This window comes from Equus caballus, chromosome 4 (genome assembly GCF_041296265.1).
Source record: "Equus caballus isolate H_3958 breed thoroughbred chromosome 4, TB-T2T, whole genome shotgun sequence".
Taxonomy (NCBI): domain Eukaryota; kingdom Metazoa; phylum Chordata; class Mammalia; order Perissodactyla; family Equidae; genus Equus; species Equus caballus.
In genome coordinates, this window is record NC_091687.1 from 78347425 (window position 1) to 78367484 (window position 20060).

At 37.8% G+C, this 20060-nt stretch overlaps 1 protein-coding gene and 1 long non-coding RNA gene across 24 annotated transcripts in view; one reads left to right on the forward strand and one right to left on the reverse strand.

Moving 5' to 3' along the window:
- Positions 1-20060, forward strand: part of ST7 (suppression of tumorigenicity 7) — a 257458-nt gene that overhangs the window by 110069 nt on the left and 127329 nt on the right. The window lies entirely within an intron of this gene.
- On the reverse strand, positions 593-19881 carry LOC138923821 (uncharacterized). The gene is made up of 4 exons (XR_011437968.1): positions 19574-19881; positions 15815-16010; positions 10094-10314; positions 593-5780 (listed from the first exon to the last, which is right to left on the reverse strand). It is a non-coding gene; the product is annotated as an uncharacterized lncRNA (long non-coding RNA).

Consider the following 20060-nt stretch of genomic DNA (forward strand, 5'->3'; position numbering starts at 1 on the left):
ATCAGATATCGAGGGTGGGGGATTCTGGCTAATCCTACTTTAACAGAATGCTTGCTAAATTGAGCGATACAAAGGCAGACATGCAGGTCCAAAACTCGAAGCCTAGTTGGCAAGAGGCTTCGGAGGACCCTGATTAAAGTTTGATCAAAGAGAGACCCTGTCAGACCCGTAACAGATAATTCAGCAATTACCTATTTCTTGTACTTTTCCTCAACTGTAGTAGCAAGGAGGCTTCCAATAAATTCTCTTAAATTCCCTCAAATTCTACACAGTGACATTTCATTCAGCATCCAACACGTGTTTATTGATATGATGTTGGCTGAGCTGGGATACGGTGTATGGAGTATTGAAGCTGGTAAAGCTGCTTTGTCCTCTATTTCATGCTTACAAATTATTTTTGTTTTGTTTTTAAATCTATATAGAAAGATTTAGTACATTATATAGTTTAGACCTCTTTGGAAATCTCATTTATGCTGTAAAGAGTAAAAGGGAACATTATATATTATTGTAGGGTTCACATTTTAGGATGCTGGTCTCATTTAAGTAAATTACTATTCTACTGTAAATGCATATTTTAAGCATAGTAAATATCTTTTTCTTTCTTCCTTTTCCTTTTTTACTGTTCTTTCCTTTTAGAAAAGGATTTTCTTTCTATGCCTCAGGGTAGGTAGTGGTTCCAATCCAGTACTAAGTTGTTTTTATTACTATTACTATTTTATCCCACTTACTGAAATATTGTTAGAGTCGGTTGTTTATAGATTAACCAGCAACTGCTAAGAATGATTTTAATTTTCTCTCAAACTGCTTCATCCTGTGTTTTTTTATTTTACTACCTCCTATCTGCAATATGTTGTGTGTCTTCAATTAATGCAAATTCAAATTTATTTTGAGAATTTAGCAATGCTGCTGAAAATAATTGGCTGTCTTGGAGAGTTGGAAATCCAGTTTTTCTAATGAAGGTCTCCTCTGAGTAACTAAAGCCAAGCTTCCTAACTTGACCAAGGCTGACTGTAGCCTTTTCTGTGTGGTTAGTAACTAATGCGTGCCAGCTCCCATTGTAATGATTATAATTGCTTGGGTTACATTAATATTCATTGCACATGCCTCTCACCTTACATGGTGCTCATTCTCTGTGTCTTTGACTAATGTACCATTTTGCTTTTCATTTTGGGGTGGGGAACCATGATTTTAGACAATGTGAAGCAAAGAGCAGCTGAGGGAAGAGTGAATACCCAGAACCTAGTGCCAGGATTAACATACTGATGCAGATATTCTGAGAACGGATCTTTTCAGCCAGGCTAAAAGGAAACGCCAAGTGGAACTGAAGCTGATCTTGCCCAGTCATGTGATGCCAGTCAAGGAGGTGCTTGGCTTCATTTTGCTACATTTTGCTCTTGGATTGCCAGCTCCCTTAAGCCAGCTGCTTAGGCACAGCTAAAATAAAGGCAAGGATATTATCACAATATATTTTATATTTGAAAATCTACTAGTAATTTCTAAAGCTTAGAATGTTGGCAATAACATGTGGATGAAAGCTAAAAACTTCGAGATCTAAAAGAAAATAGCTTATTCTTCCTGCCTCTGCAGAATTATTTTTGAAAAGATTGTCCCTTCCCTCTTCGGATAATTTTCAGAAGAAAGGGGAAAAATATTTTTCATTTTCACTCTTATAATGTCATTCGGTATAGTTGAATTTTAATAAGTACATTGCACAAATGAATGGGCATACAGTATAACTATTTTCAGTTTTATAGATTTAGAATTTGCAGAAAGAGGAAGTAGCTACTGGAATTTAAATGCCATCCCACTGTGGCCTTCCAAATAGGAGCTTGATATGTAATTCAACCCTTCTTTTCTGCTTCTAACTCCCCTGTTTCCTCCTAAACTTGATGTCTTAGCGATAGACAGTATCACTCCTTTTTGTGTTCTTTTGGCTGATTATCCTTGCTGGAAGACCCTCCAGCTTGTTCCTTCTCTGGAACCTTTGGATAATCATTGAAAGACACAGTTACTTAAGAGCATCAGAATTGACATGAACCCTCCTGGTGCATGTGGAAGCACAGTTTGGTTCATGGGTTTCCAGGGTGCCCCTTCTGAACTGGGTCCTACTATAGGTTTTAGGCTGTTCCCCTCCAGGCACCACTTGTCGTGTTTCTCTGTCAGATGCCCTGGAGGCAGATATGGAAGTGGATGCCCTCAGCAGCTGAGGCTACAGGTTAAAGTAGCTCACTGCTGAACCAGGACTCCCTTGAGTCTTTTTAAATTAGGTTAATTTTGCACCTGGCCTTTGCGATATATCCATGATTATCTTGATATCAAATTTCAAATTATCATTTAATCAAGTAAAATTGATGCTCCAGGAAGGTATGGCATGTTTAAATTGCGGCTTCCTGATGTTAGGTACACCCTAGTTTGGAGAATCACGAACTTAGTGTGACTTTGGGGAAAGTTCTTTTACCAAATAGTCCTTTATTTAAAATGGACCTGGTAGATACCAGGTATTTTCAGAGCATATGGTGGTAGAATTTGGATAATATTTGCATATTTTAGCTGTCTGCTCTTAGTGTTGTGAAAAGAGGTCAGACTGAAAGTCCAGCAGTCTGAGTTCTAGACCTGGCTCAATATTAACTTGTGACGTTGGACAAATTACTTAACATCTTCAGGCCCATTTTCTCACATATAAAATGAGTGGGTGAACTCTAAGAGATAAAGTAGCGTTTTCCAAAGTGTGTTTTGTGAATTATTGCTAAAGATATTCCTGGTGGTCTAGTAGTTCAGATTTGGCAGTGAACTCTGTGGCCTGGGTTCATTTCCCAGTTAGGGAACCACATAGGGTCGCTACGAATTGGAATCCACTCGACAGCACTAAAAACAAAACAGAAAGATATTCTAAGGGTGGTTGCTAGGGCCTGGAAGGAGGGGGAAATGGAGAGTTGTGGTTTAATGGGTATAGAGTTTCAGTTTTGCAAGATGAAAAGTTCTGTAGATTGGTTGCACAACAGTGTGAACATACTTAATATCACCGAACTGTACACTTAAAAATGGGTAAGATGATAAGTTTTTGTTATGTGTATTTTACCACAATTGAAAAGAAAGGTATTCTAAGGGCTCCACGCTGAAGTAAACATAAATTGTATATTATCCTCCCCTTCTGGAGAGTCACAGTGTATTCAGCATGTAGAAGCTTCTGAGACATCCTGCACTAAAAAACCTGCTTAACTTTAACCCAGTATTTCTCAAATTATCCCTCTCCTGATTAAACTAACATCTCTTAATATCCCTTGGAACTTACATTGGGAGGAGTCCCATTTGGTAAGAGGTGATCTGAGATCTTTTCTAGCTGAAACTAGGTCGTTCTTCAAAGACACCATATGATAATATGGGCTATGTCCAGGTAAAACCTAGATAGCCCAATTGACAAAGATTAATTCAGGGCTTCCCAACGTTTTCCGCATCATGGAATGCATAGAAAGTAATAATAATTGAATGGCAAACTGGGGTAAACAGACAAAGTAGCTCAGGGCTGGGATCTTGGTAACCCAATCAGCACACCAGTTGGGTGAAGATCTGGTAATCAGATCTTTAAAAAGTTATCATTGAGCAAACTGCATGAAATGTCTTACTCTTCAGTTGTCTTGTTCAGACTGTGAAAGAGGCAGAATATACTAAACTATGTTCCATTTGCTTTTCCTTGGCAATAGTTTTCACCTTAGGTCAACCAGAAACTCTCCTGACCATCTGAATATCTGTGGTTATTGCTGGTCTTTAGACCTAACTGGAAATCTCCAGTGGTGTGAGAGTGAGGGGTGAGAATTTTCCAGCAGGATAATACTCTTCAACAGTTTATTAGATACACTTAAGTGATTAATTCAACAGCCACTTATTTTTAAAGTGAGAGCATATGTGCTAATGTCATAAGCAGCATAGTTCTTATTTAACAGGAGAAATGTTTTCTTCAATCTCACATTACTTAGAGGAATAATTATTTGGGCCAGTGATGTGGATTGGATGTGGGGGAGAAAATCGTATTCATATTAGTGCATTCCTAAAAAAAATATAGTAGAAATCCATGAATGAAAGCAACACTTTTCACACTTACAGCCTCTTACTGAAGTCATCCTCAGCCCTCACTCTTCACCCTGTTCCCCTCAGTTGGTGTCATTCTCTAATATTATATCTTCTGAATGGCTTAATTAAAAATTCTAGACTGAAGGGAAAAACAAGAGAGCAGATTAGATTTGAAGATGACCTACATCTTTCAGTTAGTGTTTCTATTCAGCTTACCTAGAAACAAAGATAGTCACGATCCACTTAGTAATAGACGTTTTGATTTCAGAAATGCCAAGTCCTCCCTAGATTATCTTTTGCCCTCATTGCCATTTTCCCCTTAAAACAACTCTTATTTTTGCTTTTGTTCACTCTTTATCGTTTTCTCTAAGAATCTATTGGAGAGAGTTCAAATTTTAAAACTAAACATAAAACTGCATCCTTTCTTAGTGGCAGGGATCCACTGAGAAATCCCATTGACAGCCTCTTCTGGGCTTTTGAGGTAGAAGTTTAATTACCACCTATTGATTGAGTTTGATTTGTCACTTCTTGGGATCTGGCCAGGCAGAGCTAATTCCTTCTAGCAGAGCAAGGCAGGTGGGCAGGAGCCAGAATTGGGAAAGAGAGACACAGCCACTGCAACTGGTCCAGGTTCAGGTGTGGATGAATGAAGTGGAGTGTGTAAGATCCAGTCCAGAGACCAAAGAGGTGCTCGGGCAGTAAAGCACGTGGTAGGCCATTGCAAAAGGGAGTTTGAGACAAAGAAAGGGGGAGCACAGTAACTAAAAATCTCAGGCTTAGGATGCTCAGAAGTCCAGGCAGGCTGTACTGGTACCCACTAGGGAGCATTGAGCCTGGGCTTCAGTCTTTGAAGAACAGGACTGAAAAGGGTGGGACTAAAAATCAGGTTACTGGAATGAGACCAGGAAAAAAAAGCAGAAGAAACTCAATTATAAAAACTGGGAGAAATCAGTAGGCCATTTAACCATATCTGTTGGCTTCCATATACCCTAGTGCTGTGTAGCATTTTAAAAGAATGAGGTAGGTCTGGATGTTCTGAAATAGAAAACTGTCCTTGATATATTAAGTGAAAATGCAAATTGTAGTATATTATATAACATTTTTTTTTTTGGGAAAAAATGTATGATCTCAGTGAAAGGAACCTTGGGACATGGTATGGTAGCACTCTATTCAGATGAATGATAAAAGTACCCTAGATATACTTTATGGGGACGATATATTGTTTGCCTTTGTTTTCATCCTTCTATCCCCCTGGAAATGTCCGCAATTATTGAATAATAACTGCCTAAAGCAGCCAAATGTCACTGGTATTCCTGAAGAGAGACACCATTCTGTGGGGGGCAGTCGTCAGTGGTCAGGGCACAAACTGTCTGGGTTTAAATCCTGCTTCCACCACTGACTACTTGTATGACTTGGAGTAAGTCGCTTAACTTCTCTGCGCCTGTTTGCCCATCTGCAAAATGGGGACAATAGTAGTGCTTACTTTATAGAGTAGTTATGAGGATTAATAAGCTAATATTTATAATATATTTAGAAGTGTCTGGCCTATAATAGGCTTTATACAAATGTTCATTAAGCAAATAAATAAAACACATACTTTCTCAGCTTCCAGGATTCAGTCAGGAGCTAATCTGAGAGTTTTCTTTCCATTTCCATGTCGATAGCTTTCTCTTAGGACATGAAATTTCTTTTAAAAAGTATTGTTTCAAGCACTATGGAAAAAATATAGTTAAAATTCTTGTCAGCAAATCAGTGGATTGGATCTTTGACCTTAATCCTTCTGAAATTAAGAAAAAAATCACACTAGTTACTTTAAACCAGTTCTATGCATTTGTCCTGTAATGGTATATTAAATAGATATTGTTACATGATTTCTTATATGCAATTAATCTAATATCTAATTTGGTTGGCTAGTCTCTTTCCCCTCATGGGTAGTGCTTTGACAGTTAGGAAACGTATACCACACCAAAACTGTTTCTAGGCTCCTGCCACACACACACCATGAGTCAGTCTGACAGAAGATAATGAAGTTTACACATCGTGAATGGCCAGGTGACTGGTACATGGAAAAGAAAAGTCATTAGATACACTGTGACTTCAAATAATGAGATAGAGTAATAGGCTTTTGTTTTAATAAGGCTTTGAGAGATTAAGCCTCCTAAACCTTTGTAATGCCATCAGATAAAGTTAAGGAAACCAGCACCAGATAATAAATATATAATGATGATAATAAATATATAATGAGTTAGAACTCCTCCAAAATTTGGAAATTTGGCTTCTCCTGACAGTGAGCTGTTTGAATCAGTGAGCTGACATGTTTGTTTACTAGTAAGTAGTGATGCTATGGTGAATAATAGTCTTTTTGCATTTGTACTCTTTTTGGTAGAGATGTACAGTTATAGAATGATTTCAAATTAATTAGCATTGCAGCTGCATTATGAGAAGATATCACAATTTGAGTTGTTGAATGAATTTAGTAATTTTAAATCACAAGTAGTTCGTTCTCTCTAGCTTAATTCCAAGAAACTGGACATTTCAAAATTATCCCTTGGTGAAGGTGATATCAGTGATGTGCTAATATGGTGAGAATAATTCTTATCCTTTCCTGAAGATTTTTATGAAGACTAAAGATGAAAATAATTACTGTAAAACATGTTGCAAATCTATTCAAATATATTCTATTCGTGAAAAATTATACTGACTAGTATCATTCATGTTACTTAAGTATATAAGCACTCATAGTTTAAAGGTTTATAATTTTTTGTTTTTAATGTATTTTGTATGCCCACTGAACTCATTATGGTGATGATTTTTACTTTGCTTCATGGCAGAAGTCCTACCTACAGAAATAAAGGAGTATAAAGGTGAATGGAGATGGATTGGAAAGGAAGCTAGATAATGTAGGGGCTATATGTTTCTTTGCTCCCAAATTAAGACATTCAGACTAATGGGAAGACCAAGAAGTTGAGCGTCTCTCTCCATGTAGCCCCTTGTTGTCCCCTGTAGCCACTCCCTTGGACATTGGGAAGAAGTAAAGGAAAGAAAGGTGTGTTTCTGGGCACTTCTCTGCTGTGTACTGTCTCCCACTCCCAGGCCTCTCTGGTGGGGAGATGCCTGAGCCAGTGTGAAAAGAGAGCTGAAGAAGGACACTCATCCTCTTATCTCCCAGTCCTTAGAGCTTTCTAGAACAGTTGTTCCATAAATTGCAGGGGATTCCTGTAACTAATTCCTCCTCATCTTCCTTAGAAATCATGAGACAATTTGAGAAGATCCCTTTTTAAAAATAGATTTTGAAACAAAGATGCAGAAAATATCTTGATAAATCTGTAGTAAAACTGAAAGTAGATTTCTTGTTTCCAGATTATCAATTCAGGATTTAGCTAATGTAATATATGTGTGTGTGTATATAACATATATACAAAAATCCCTTAGTATAAAAGTATTTCTTATTGGGAATTCTGAGTGATTTATAAATATTGCCTCATTATTTTCTGTAACATCCTTCCAGCAAGGTAGAAGTATAAAATATACATCTACGACACGGTATGGTTAGCACACCAGTGTATTCAAGATCCTAAACGTCTGCCCTCAAGCCTGAGAAGAAGTCGCACTTAGGAATCCAGCAACTCTGCTTTTATACTGCTGCAGACATTGTGTTAAATGGGTATTGTAAGGCAAGCTGTAATAACTCCAGATTAGATTTTTAGAGTTTAACAATTTGCAGTGAATAATATGTAGTAGTGATAGTAGTAAGAATAACAACAATAACTGTTATTATTATAGACAGCATGTGGGTTTGCCTCCTTTTAAGTAAACTTGAAAAAAATGCATGCTGTCAAACTTTTGGATATTTGCCAGTCTAATCAGTGAAAAGGGGCTATCTCAGTGTGGGTTTGAGTTCTCTTGTGAAAGAGGTATTGATTTCTAGACGTTCTTTATTTATTAGTGAGATTAGCCCTTCGTGATATGAGCTGCAAAAATTTGTGATCTTTAGCTTAAATCCTGTGCTAGATTTATTAGAGATTTGTCATTTGTCTTAGAGTTGAAAAGGACCTTACAGTCCAAATCTCTCAATTTATAGATGAGAAAAATTGGCTCAGAGACATTAAACTATTGGCTCAAGAGAAAGCAAATCTGACTCCTAGATCTTTTCTAGGAATAAGTGTTCCATGTAGCTAGATGGGATTGAAAAACAGGGGAGAACTCTTAGTTGCAGCTGTTTGTGTAATAGTTTTATACAACATTGACACAGAATCCAAAGCATAGTTTGCAGATCTTTAATGTTGAGAAGGTGCAACTCATCATTTCAACAATTTAACAGTATGGTTGATAAAATAAGGATTTCAAGAACTATAGTCATTGTTTTTACAACCTTAGTTTTAGGAACATTGCTGATTAAATATGTTAATTAATCCAGCATCTGGTGATACAAATTAATTGCGCTTATTGGGATATAATATAAGCATTGCGAATTCTAGTTATTCTGTTACTTTCATTCTTTCTAATGGATTTATTATATATTATCAACTTATTACCACAGAGTAATTTACATTATTTAAACAATGCTGCTTAAAGCCCAGGGTGAGGCTTAGAAATTCATGCCCAGCTGGAAAAAGCTGAATGCCAGCTACATGGTAGCAAGATAGTTGCTCTGCACCAGGGTCATTCCTACTATTATAAAGCTTGAAAAAGAATGGAACACAAAAGAGTCATGGTTGTATGAATGCCTTTATGGGTGATAAAGTTTGAATTAGCATATGCAGGGCATTCTAAGATAACTAATGTCTACTCTGTTAGTTACTTGGTTGGGGTGAATTCTCTCTTAGTGTTTTATTTGCCTTGTAATTAGCTGTAGCTCAGCAATTAAGTCTTGTCACCAGCCCACTGCGACACTGAAGGATGGTGATAGTGCTTGGGTGGGTGGCACTGCTCCGTGCAGACTGTGCATGTTAAATCAAAGTTGCTGGCTTCCTAAATGGCTCTCCTCTTTTAGGAACAGTCTTTTAGGTCTTGGGAACAGTCTTTCAGGTTCTTGAATAAATCAGTGTGAATTATGCATTTGCAATTGTAAATGCACTGAAACAAATCCATACAAGATTTTGTGACTGTAGCATTGTAGTCATTAAAAATCATTCACTGTTCATGTACCATCTTTCTAAAACTGGAATTCAGAAACATGTAAACATATGTAAGCTTTCCTATTTAGTTCTCCTAGAAAACTTAATAAAGAGAATTTTGTTGTTGCTGCTATTAATCTGTCAAGTTATCCTTAAATATCTCATTTTGAACTAAAATAAATTGAAATATTCTTTTAAAAAATTGCTCTGAATTCCTGCTTTAGAAAATGTCTTATTCATTGAAATAAAAAATAGCATATATTGGTTGTTTTTAGAACTATATATACTTTTATTGATTACCAGAATAATACATGTATGTGTAAAAAATTTAAGACTATAGAGAATGTAAAAGTATAAAATGAAAGTTCCATGTAATCCCACCCTCCAAAGATAACTACTTTATAGTTTTTAGTTTTATGTCATGTTTTGAAAATCTTTTCTCCCACTGATTAAAAAACAGCAACAACGCATATTGGAACGTTTGCTTTGTATTCTTCTGCATTTCTTTCTGTGCTCAGAAACTGTACCCATGTTTATGTACCTACATGGATAGCAAATGTATAATCTATGAATTTTTTTACAAAAGGGTCAAACTATACATAGTTGTACAATCTTTTTTTTTTTTGAGGAAGATTAGCCCTGAGCTAACTACTGCCAGTCCTCCTCTTTTTGCTGAGGAAGCCTGGCCCTGAGCTAACATTGTGCCCATCTTCCTCTACTTTATATGTGGGACGCCTACCACAGCATGGCTTGCTAAGCAGTGCCATGTCTGCACCTGGGATCTGAACCGGTGAACCCCGGGCCGCCGAGAAGCGGAACGTGCGAACTTAACCGCTGCGCCACCGGGCCAGCCCCTATAATCTGCTTTTTAAACTAAAATGAGAGAGAGAAGTAAGGAGTTGGCTTACGTGATTGTGGGGCTGGCGAGGCAAGTCTGAAATCCCTAGGGCAGGCCATCAGGAAGGGCAGGCTGGAACTCCTGGGCACAAGCTGAGCTGCTATCCACAGGCAGAATTTCTCCTTTGTCAGGGAGGCCTCAGTTCCATCAACTGATTGAATCAGGCTTACCTAGATTATCTAGGATAATCTTCCTTACCTAAAGTGAACTGCGTGTGTACTTTAATCACATCTACAAAATACCAAAGATTAGTGTTTGGTTAAATAACTGGAGACTGTAGCCTAGCCAAGTTGACACACACAAAACTCACTATTATATTTGATATCTGAATCAGTTGACAAGTCATATAAAACAATCAGCTTCATTAATATATAATTGCAGTTTAGCTGTGATAAAACCCAGAAATATCCAATTTGACTACTTAATTCTGGTGCTAGTTTGGGCCATACAAAATTTTGTATGTTACCAAAAACAAAACTTACCCTCTAAAAGTACTAGTATTTACCAGAGTTGAGATTATTGAAAAGAAAGTACATCCAGCTACAATTACGATTTTAAAAAAGGTTTGAGGAATGGCAGTATCATTGGAGTACTGATGGCTTCCCAGCAGGATTTGAAAGGGCAAATGGTCATTTAAATCTATGCTTCTCAAACTGGGGTTCATGACTCCCATGGAGAACATACTTAATTTTCTTCTGCCATTAGAAGTATGCCAGTAGAAAATAGCAGAGAAGCCCTGCTTTTATTTAATGTAGACCAGACAAACTATTTCTGTAAAGGGCCAAATAGTACATATTTTCAGCTTTTCAGGCCATAGAGTTTCTTTTACAACTGTTCAACTCTGCTGTTGTAGCATGAAAGCAGCAGTAGACAATATGTAAACTAATGAGCCTGGCTGTGTTCAATGAAGTTTTATTTACTTAACAGAGATGGTGGGCTGGATTTTGCCTGTGGGCTGTAGTTTGCCAACCCCTGATTTGCTGATCCCTAAAGTAGATGGCCTGGTGTGTTGGTTAAAGTAGTCACTTATTCTGCTTGTAATACCATACATATCTAGTGACAGGATATATTTCTGCACAACTTAGAAAGTTAGGAATTGATCAACTATTTGTTGAACACTTTCTATTTTTCTGCTATGGTTCTTTTAATAAGAACCATGGAGGAATCAGAACAAGTATAGGAATGGGGCAGTGCCCAACACTTTCAGAGAATTAAGATTATTTTATATAAAATTACTAGCAAACAATATGTAATGATATAAGGTTATATGATATATATTTTATGTTATATATGATTGCATAACTTTATATATTTACTTCTCTATTATATATATGAAATTAAGTATATTCCTCTAACATTCAAGGAAGAAAGAAGAAAGTAAATATTTGTGTCTGTTTTGTGTCTCAGCACAGAAACAGGCCAGGTGTGGAGATTTCCTTGTGAGCATTTGGAGGCAGCACTACAAGGCGAGGCGAGCTACTGATTGCCTGCTTCCTGACCTTGGTTCCTCCCATCATCTTCTATATAGTAAATAATGATGATGATGATGATCATGTTAAAAAGGCAGCTCAAGAATTTTTTGAGCATATATGTAGAGGATATAGGCCTTTGGTAAACCGTCACAGACGTCCAAATCTTGAGTCTGAGATCCCAAATTCAGTAGCAGAGATGATACTTTCTGCTCTAACACTGTGTAATAAATTATAGTTTTGGCACAGGATAAGGAATCAGGAGATTTTGTTGTACCTAGAAATATGGCCTAAGGAATGTTATCTTTGGGCACTCGTTTCTTCATCTGTTTTTAGTCATACCTTAGGTTAGTGATCTTTAAACTGGAGCCTATCAGCTCCCATGTGTTAAAAAGGTGACTAAGGTGGCAGGGTAGGGGATAGGTTAGACTGAGTGCTGAAAGATGGCAGCAAGGAGATGAGTTAGAGGGTAGGATAGTGTAGGCAAGAGAAGGGAGCATTGGACCACTGAGGGGAGCACAGATGGAAAGGAATGATCCAACTGGAGGCTTGGGTGAGAGCTGCTGTGGGCTCCATCCAGTGGAAGATGCTCTTAGAACCGTGGTGAACAACTTAGGCTTCAGAGCCAGTTACGCCTGAATTTATATTGTGGGTCTGTCACTTTGTAGCCGTGTGGCTTTGGACAAATGACTTGAGTGATTTAATTTTCACTATTCTTATCTGTAAAAATGGGCAGAATAATTACACTTATCTGATGAAGTTGTAAAAATTAACAAAGACAGTGAATATAAAGCATTTAACCCGTTGCTGGGAGTCTTATGAAGGTCCCATAAATGTTTGCTGCCATTATTATTATTATTTGTCAGAGAAAAGAAAGTTACAGTGCCAATGAAAATTGTCAGCTATTTAAAAATTGTAGTTATAAAAGTTTTTATAATTTTCTGGAGCCAGGGCATGCTCTGTTTTTTTTTTTTAATTTGGTGGGAATACAGATAAATTTTATATTTTTACTTTGATCAAAAATCTTAGGAGCAAATCAGTTTTAGGCTGTCATTTTTTTCTGTTTCCTGGTTTTGGAACAGTAGGTACCTGTTCTCTGTAATTTGGGTGTGTCCATCTGTGTACTGCTTAAGTCAGTCATGGTGGTTATTCCTAAGGAAGTCAGAGGAAATAAGAGACAAGTACATAGCAATTCCGTATAAGAAAAAGAAGAAAGGAAGGTGGAAAACACCAAAAGGAAAAAAAAAAAAAAAAAAAAAAGGAATACATCAAGTCCCTAGTGATCGTGACAAGAGAAAGAGCTTCTCTTTCATACTAAACCAAGGTAGACAGTTTAGAATGTTTTTAACTCTGATAGTCTGCAAGCAGGATTTTTTTTCTGAATACTTCCTTTCAGCAGCTAGGGCCCTTGCCTGCCTGTTTTGAGAAATTGTTTGATTTTCTCTGCAGCTGTTGATGTGTCTCATCTTATACTCCAATCATTTCTAAATCTGGTTTTGTCTGTGATGAAGCCTGAGAAATAGCTCATTTTAGTGGTTTCTGTGTTTTGGGTCTGTTTTTCATCCTGCAGGAATCACTTAAACCAATAGTCATGCCTTCTCATGTAATTACATGCCTCTGCATGTTCTGTTCTGTTAGTGAACAATATTTATGGTTTGTGTGTGTGCAGGCGTCTGCTCTGGCTACTTGCTGTGCAGTTGCCTAGAGCCCATGAAACTCAGTGTATTCAATGTAGTGGTTTCTTTTTGTTTTGTTTTGTTTTTCTTCGTGTCATCAAATACTTCTGGAGTGTTCCTTCCACTTTCTGGATCAAAGACAACTAGAAGATAGAAGAGAACCTTCCAGTAACCCTTACTTTCTAGTTAATTGTATATAGTGTTTTTTCCCCCAGTAATTTTTTTCCTCCCAAGCCCTCAATTTTTACATAGAAAATGTTCTGTTAAAATTTTGGAAATAAAGTAAAACTCGGAAACAAAATTAAAAAACAACATAGGGAAAAATTGCATCAACTATGACAGATAAAATGTTACCATACTTACTAAAGAAAGAGCTTTTATAAATCAACGACCTTCCAATAGGAAAATCGGTAAATAACATGAACTGATATTCCCAAAAGAATAAAAACTAGAGAAAATAAACATGAAAAAATTTTAGCTTAGCTACTAATCAAAGAAATGACTTTTCCCTCCCTCTCTCCCTCTCTCCCTCTCTCCCTCTCTTCCTTCCTTCCTTCCTTCCTTCCTTCCTTCTTCTCTCTTCCTCCCTCCCTCCCTCCCTCTGTCTTTTCTAATTTGGTAGAGATCTAACAACACAGAATACTTAATTTGGTGAAGCAGGTGCTCTCAAACACTATTGGAGTGGAAAGTGGCACAACCATTCTGGAAAGTAATTTGTCAATATGAATCAAGATTTTCAAATGCTTGTAACCTTTAGCCTATTAATATTACTTCTAGAAATTCATTCTAAGGAAATAATTAGAGATGTCATCAAAGTATTATGTACAAGGATAGTTACTGTTGTTTGTAATAGCATTGGAAATATCAAAAACTTTAGAGACAACCTAAATTTCCATTGACAGCAGTGGTTACATAAATTATAAAACGACTTCAAGAGGAAATTTTATCATGCAGCTGTTAAATCATGTTTTCAAAGAATGTTTAATAACATTGGAAAATGTTCATACTAAAAATAAAGACCGAATGGTGCCTAAAAGAGAATCAGAGAAAGGAGCCAAATCTTTCATTGTCCTTATGTATGTCCTGACCGTAGACAGTGCTGCCTCTCTCTATGTGAAATATCTGGCCCTGGGTTTTATCTTGACCCTTAGTAAGATAAATGAATAAGATCCAGAATAAAATAGAATACAGAATAGAATGCATCAGAATGTGCAGACATCATCCCTCATTGCTAATGATAGCCTTTGGGGAGAGTCACAGTCATTTCGCATGAGGTTTGTGTGGTAACGAATGGCTCAGTAATCAGCCACTATTCCCCCTCACCCTCAACTCAGGAGGAAGTCATTGCAGGGCCTGTGTGTCCTAAGACTGAGGCTGTGGTTTCGGGGCAGCCCTTTGCTCTCAGATCCGAGAGGGCTACCTGATCCCAGCCACCAGGCCTGCCTCTGAAGCAAGCACCAGATTGCCATTTCAAAAGAGGCAGTGAACACTGGAAACCTCAAGCAGCAAACCTGAAACTTGGGCATTTATCTCTGTTTTGTCTCCCCAAAAGTAGTGTCAGTTATCCAAAAGAGAGGTATATCCCCAGGGGAGAGAGTACTGGCTTTGGGGTCAGACAGAGCTTGTTCAGCCCTTAATAGCTACATGTCCTTGGGCGAGTTATTTAACCTCAGTAAGCCCCAGTTTCATCCTCACAGAATGGGAGAAATAATGCAAAACTTTGCAGGGCTCCGGTGGGGATCAAATGATTAAAAATACGTTAAACACCTAAAACAGTGCCTGACACATAATAGCCCTCAGTAGAGAGTAAGTGTTAGTCAGCCTTTCTCTCCACAGTGTATGTTTGTTGAACTGAAACAAGTATTTAAAACTATAGCCTGATAAAGACATTTTTTTCTCCCCATAACCATGGTGTTGGACATTTTGTGGATAATGATCTGAATGATACTGAAAGTGGGATTTTTGCAAATCACTTACTGTACCTGCTTACTGAGTAACGTTAAATATTTCTTTGTGCTTTAGTCTCTATGTCTGTCAGTTTGCATGATTTTATCTTAGCAATTATTTCTAGGGAACCTTAGCCTGTGCAGGTTATCATTACCAGTGTTGTATGTGCTAGTTTGTTTTTGGGTTTTTTTTGGCTGGGAAGGGTGATTTAAAAATTTTTTTCTATATTTTAAAAAATATATTGGAAGAACAACCTTGAAAATTGATCCACTTTTTTCCTTTAAAATAGGGTTGTTTTTATAGTGATGTGATGGTTGGCCTCCTAGTGGTAATACCCGTTTGTAATGGAACTGCTCAGAGGTGTCCTCTGAGTTTGTTGCACAGGGTTTCTTGATATGAGGTTCGCTGACTCATTCAGACCCAGGACTGCGGCCGCATTAATCCTGGGGTTTAGCCATCTACTGATCCATCTGGAAGTAAACTGCCTGGGCCCTAAGGATCTAGGAATTGCTAATTAAAAAACATGCAATTCTTTCTTTCTTTTTACATTACAGATGAATGGGTCACTCACAGCAAGGGATGGCAATCTCTGAAACTATTTGAGGGGCTAGCCCAGTGGCGCAGCGGTTAAGTTCTCACCTTCTGCTTTGGCAGCCTGGCGTTCGCCGGTTTGGATCCTGGGTGCAGACATGGCACCGCTTGGCAGGCCATGCTGCGGTAGGCGTCCCACATATAAAGTAGAGGAAGATAGGCATGGATGTGAGCACAGGGCCAGTCTGCCTCAGCAAAAAAAAAACCAGGAGGATTGGCAGCAGTTAGCTCAGGGCTAATCTTCCTAAAAAAACAAACAAACAAAACCAACTATTTGAAATAGTAAGAATAGATTTGAAAGGGAGAAAAAAGCCATCCACAGAGATTGGGAGCATTTGTATTAGGGACCACATAGGGCATCTGGAATTAGATGCATCTTTTAGTAGATTTTTTTTTTTTTTAACTAGCTTACCAGTATTTCAAAATACCAGTGCCCAGTTTCCATTGACTGTCACCTGTAGATGTTGCTTAAAGCCAGATGCATTTGTGATTTACCACTTATAATTCTCTGCCAGCCCTGTACCTGGGGAGATAATTTCAGGTGTTCTCTGGAATAGTAACCAGTCATTTGATGCAAGTGCAAAGCCAAATCTAGTTACTGGAATTGAAAATAATGAAGCCTAGGGCTTATTTTGGACAACCAGGCAGTTGGAGCAGCTGAATACTAAAATATTGGCCTGTCTGGTGGTTTCCTCTGTGGTTTCTTATCTCTGTGGGTTATGCACCTTCACCCATAGGGAAACAGCCTTAACACAGCTTCCAGCAGCCCTTCTGTTGTGAGGCAGCTTTTCACTCAAAAGAGAAGTAAATTAGTCATTGAACTTTTCGAGTATATAATGAAAAGAAATACCTTACTTAAAATCAAATTTGGAGTTTACTACCCGATAGCCCATGGTTGCTTTTCTGGCCAAACTATTATCCTCCTTTGAGGCAAACTCTTCAGCTGTAAGTTAGCAGACGGTTTCAAAACAGAGCAAGTAAATTAATGGAAAGTGCAAAAATCAGAATAAATAGAATAGAAAATAAATTTATTTTTGTTTTGTCATTTAATCTCAACTGATAAAACAGGAATATACGTATGTGTAATTGTCAGGTTCAAAATCTTGTCAAGTAAACTGCTTCACTCTGTTTTAATTATTCTGTATAAAAAGAAGAATCTCAGAGAAAGCACACACATTTCCAGTGGTTAACCGTATGTCTTTGAAAGTTTTGTATAAGATTGAACCAATATTGGATGTTTTAGGAGGGCTGATCTTGTTGCAGTTCAGTTTTATTCCTAAGTCACTTACTAACTCATATGGTGCTGTTTCTATTTTCTTTTAACTTAAGTTGCACTTAATGATAAACTTTCTTCTCTTCCTGCCAGACTTCCTGTAGAGTAGCCTGTGCTTTCTGCTATGATTTCCTTACCACTCACTAACTGTCTGTAATCACTTGCAATTTGACTTTGGCCTCACTTCTCCAGACTCTCACCCTTTATGTCACATTGTAAAGAACCACATCCTGTTGAATTTACTTCTGCACCATCTGATATGCCCAATTTCCCACTCTACTGGTATTACAGGAGCTCCCCTCTGAAATAACTCCCAAAGCTGTACGTATTACCCACTGCTGCATTACTACCAGACACATCTGCTTTAGTCACATCTCTGCTCATGAATGGTGAGTATCTTCTCACTGTCTGCCGTATAAACTCTGGTTTGCTTGGCCTGGCATTTGAGCAGCATTCTCTCCCGCTGCTTCTCATCATCCGCCCTGTACTCCAACCCAGTTCCTTTGTGTGTGCTGTAATGTCTGTCTGCAGTCCATTCCCTCTCTTTTCTCCTCTCCAAAGCTTATCCTTCTTTCAAAGCCAGAAGGAAAGACATCTCATACATTAAACTTCTCTGACCCTTCTAGCGGGAAGTAATATTTTATTCCTCTAGATTTTGTCTTTACCTTTCTCCCTCTAGTTTTTGTTTGTACCTCTCTTCTTTCTCTTCCTATTCTGTCCTGTGTTATTTGTATGGGCATCTTATTTTCCCTTCTCAAGCGGATCAGTTTCATTATCATTTTATTTTCCAACTCCAGTGTCTAGTTGAGTGTCTTGTACTTTTTATAAGCTAAGTACATTTTGGATAAATGAATGAACTAGCTAATATTAATAAATACAGAGCATTTACTAAAAGATGTTTTAGAATATGGATGGTTACTCCATTATTCTTGTTAATATTCTTCTTACCTTTCTTAGTTATTTCCATGCACCTTAGATTTAACAATTATCTTTTCAACAGCTGATTGCCACTAGTATTTTGAACCCTTTAGGTAGTTATCTCTATTCTGGCCCATTAGGTAATGAATTGCTACATTCATCTTTGCAGCATGTTATCTTCCTAAATCAAACCATTAAGGACTTCTATATATATTTATTTAACAACTTTCAGTAAAGGAGGGGTAAACCAGAAGTTGATGACCAAATTCTCCTTAAGATGATGGTAAAGTCCAAGCACATTTTGTGTGGCTGATGCTGTGAGGAGCCTTTTGGAGTGCTCTAGTGTGAACATAAGAACCAGTGTTCTTTTACAACATTATTACAGCTGTCCTATAAAAGCATGCATTGTAGCTCACTACAGTGATATCTCACCTTTCAAGAACTCAGCAATCCAGTCATTTCAACTCCCCAAACCACCAAGCTCTAAGAAAAAAAGACTGGTGTATATGGCACGTACAGATGAGCATCAAAGAGACCAACAGGAGGCCACAGGTCTTGTTTTACATAGTTCCAATGCATATCCTCTGGGGCTCTGCTTAGCAGCCTTCTCATAGGAGCATTCCTTGATGTACATTCTGTCTCCTACCCCAGCCCAAGGCTGAGTTAGGGGTACCAACTCTGTATTTCCAGAGCTACACTCAGAATGATAATTGCCTGTTAATTTGTCTCCATGTCTGCCTCTTCCACAAAACTGAGAGCTCCTTGAGGACAAGAACTATGTATCATATATCTTTATATTCCTAACATTTTACACAATGCCCAGCATACATTAAACATAAATATTTATTGAATGACCAAAGTTGATTACCTGCCTTTGAAGTCACAACACATTTTTAGGTAGCATATTAAGAAGGAGAGAAAGCAATTTGAAGCAGGCACACAACAACAACAAATAATAGTTAATACCTGATAGCATGTCAAGTGACAAAAATACTATGAAAAAGACTAAAAAAACACATCAGTCTAGGATCATTTAATTTTGGAGGAAATGGCATAAAGTACTTTAACAGTTTCTGAAAACATTGCTGCATGCTAGTAGAGTATTATAATTTGTGTTCATTTTGGTGACTTAAAGCCATCAATTAAAGATTGAAATATGTTCAGGATGCTTTGTTTAAGGATGCAGTCAAGTATGTAATGCATTTTGGAAAGATTTCCTTGTAAAATTGTTTTAAAAAGAAAAGCATCTTTGGTGTTTAATAGGATAAATCCATAACTATCCAAAATGACTCATTTCTGAGGCTTCTATATAGCCAAGGTCTTGCTGTATGAGGATAATATAAACGTATCTGGGATCTTCTCAATTTATCGAGTAGTAGTCGTTCAGTCTACCTAGTAAGCATCTCACACAGTACAGGTACCCTGGGGATAGAAACACGTACACACACACACACACACCCCTTCCCCCAAAAGACAAGGTCCAAGCCAGCAAAGACTTTCAATTTTGCCAGATATACGAAGCTTCTTATCAGAAGTCCTAGGAAATGGCTGTTACAACTTATCACCCAGCACTCTGTCCTTATGCAGTCTTTCAGCGTTCATCAAACACACAGTACCTCTGGGGACCAGGCTCTGTGCTGGGTGCTGGAGGATCGAGGCATAGTGGGTGCTTGTAGACTAGAGGTAGCTGGAGCCCGGAGGACCATGTCTCCCTAAGGCTTCTATCTCTTTGCAGCATAACCTCGGGAAGATTTTCTCCCCTTAGAGACAGATTTGTCTTTTCTTCCTGATGTTAAACAGTTTATGAGAAACAGAAAGATTCATAAAATGGTCTTCAGCCCTAAATTAAAACATATTTTAGGTGGGTAAAAATATAAGACAAGCCTCTCTCCTGTTCTTTACCAGGGTATAGTTCCTCATTATCAGCCTGCTTATAAATAAAAAGGAACAGATAACCTGAGATCTTGCTTCAGTTGTCCTCAGGGGTTACCGAGGTTTGTGTGTGACTGGGCTTTGGACAGTCCTTCATGGAGCCGTGAAGGCTGAACACTCTGATAATGTTTCCCAGATTACAGCTGAGAAAAGAAAGAAAGCATGTACTCA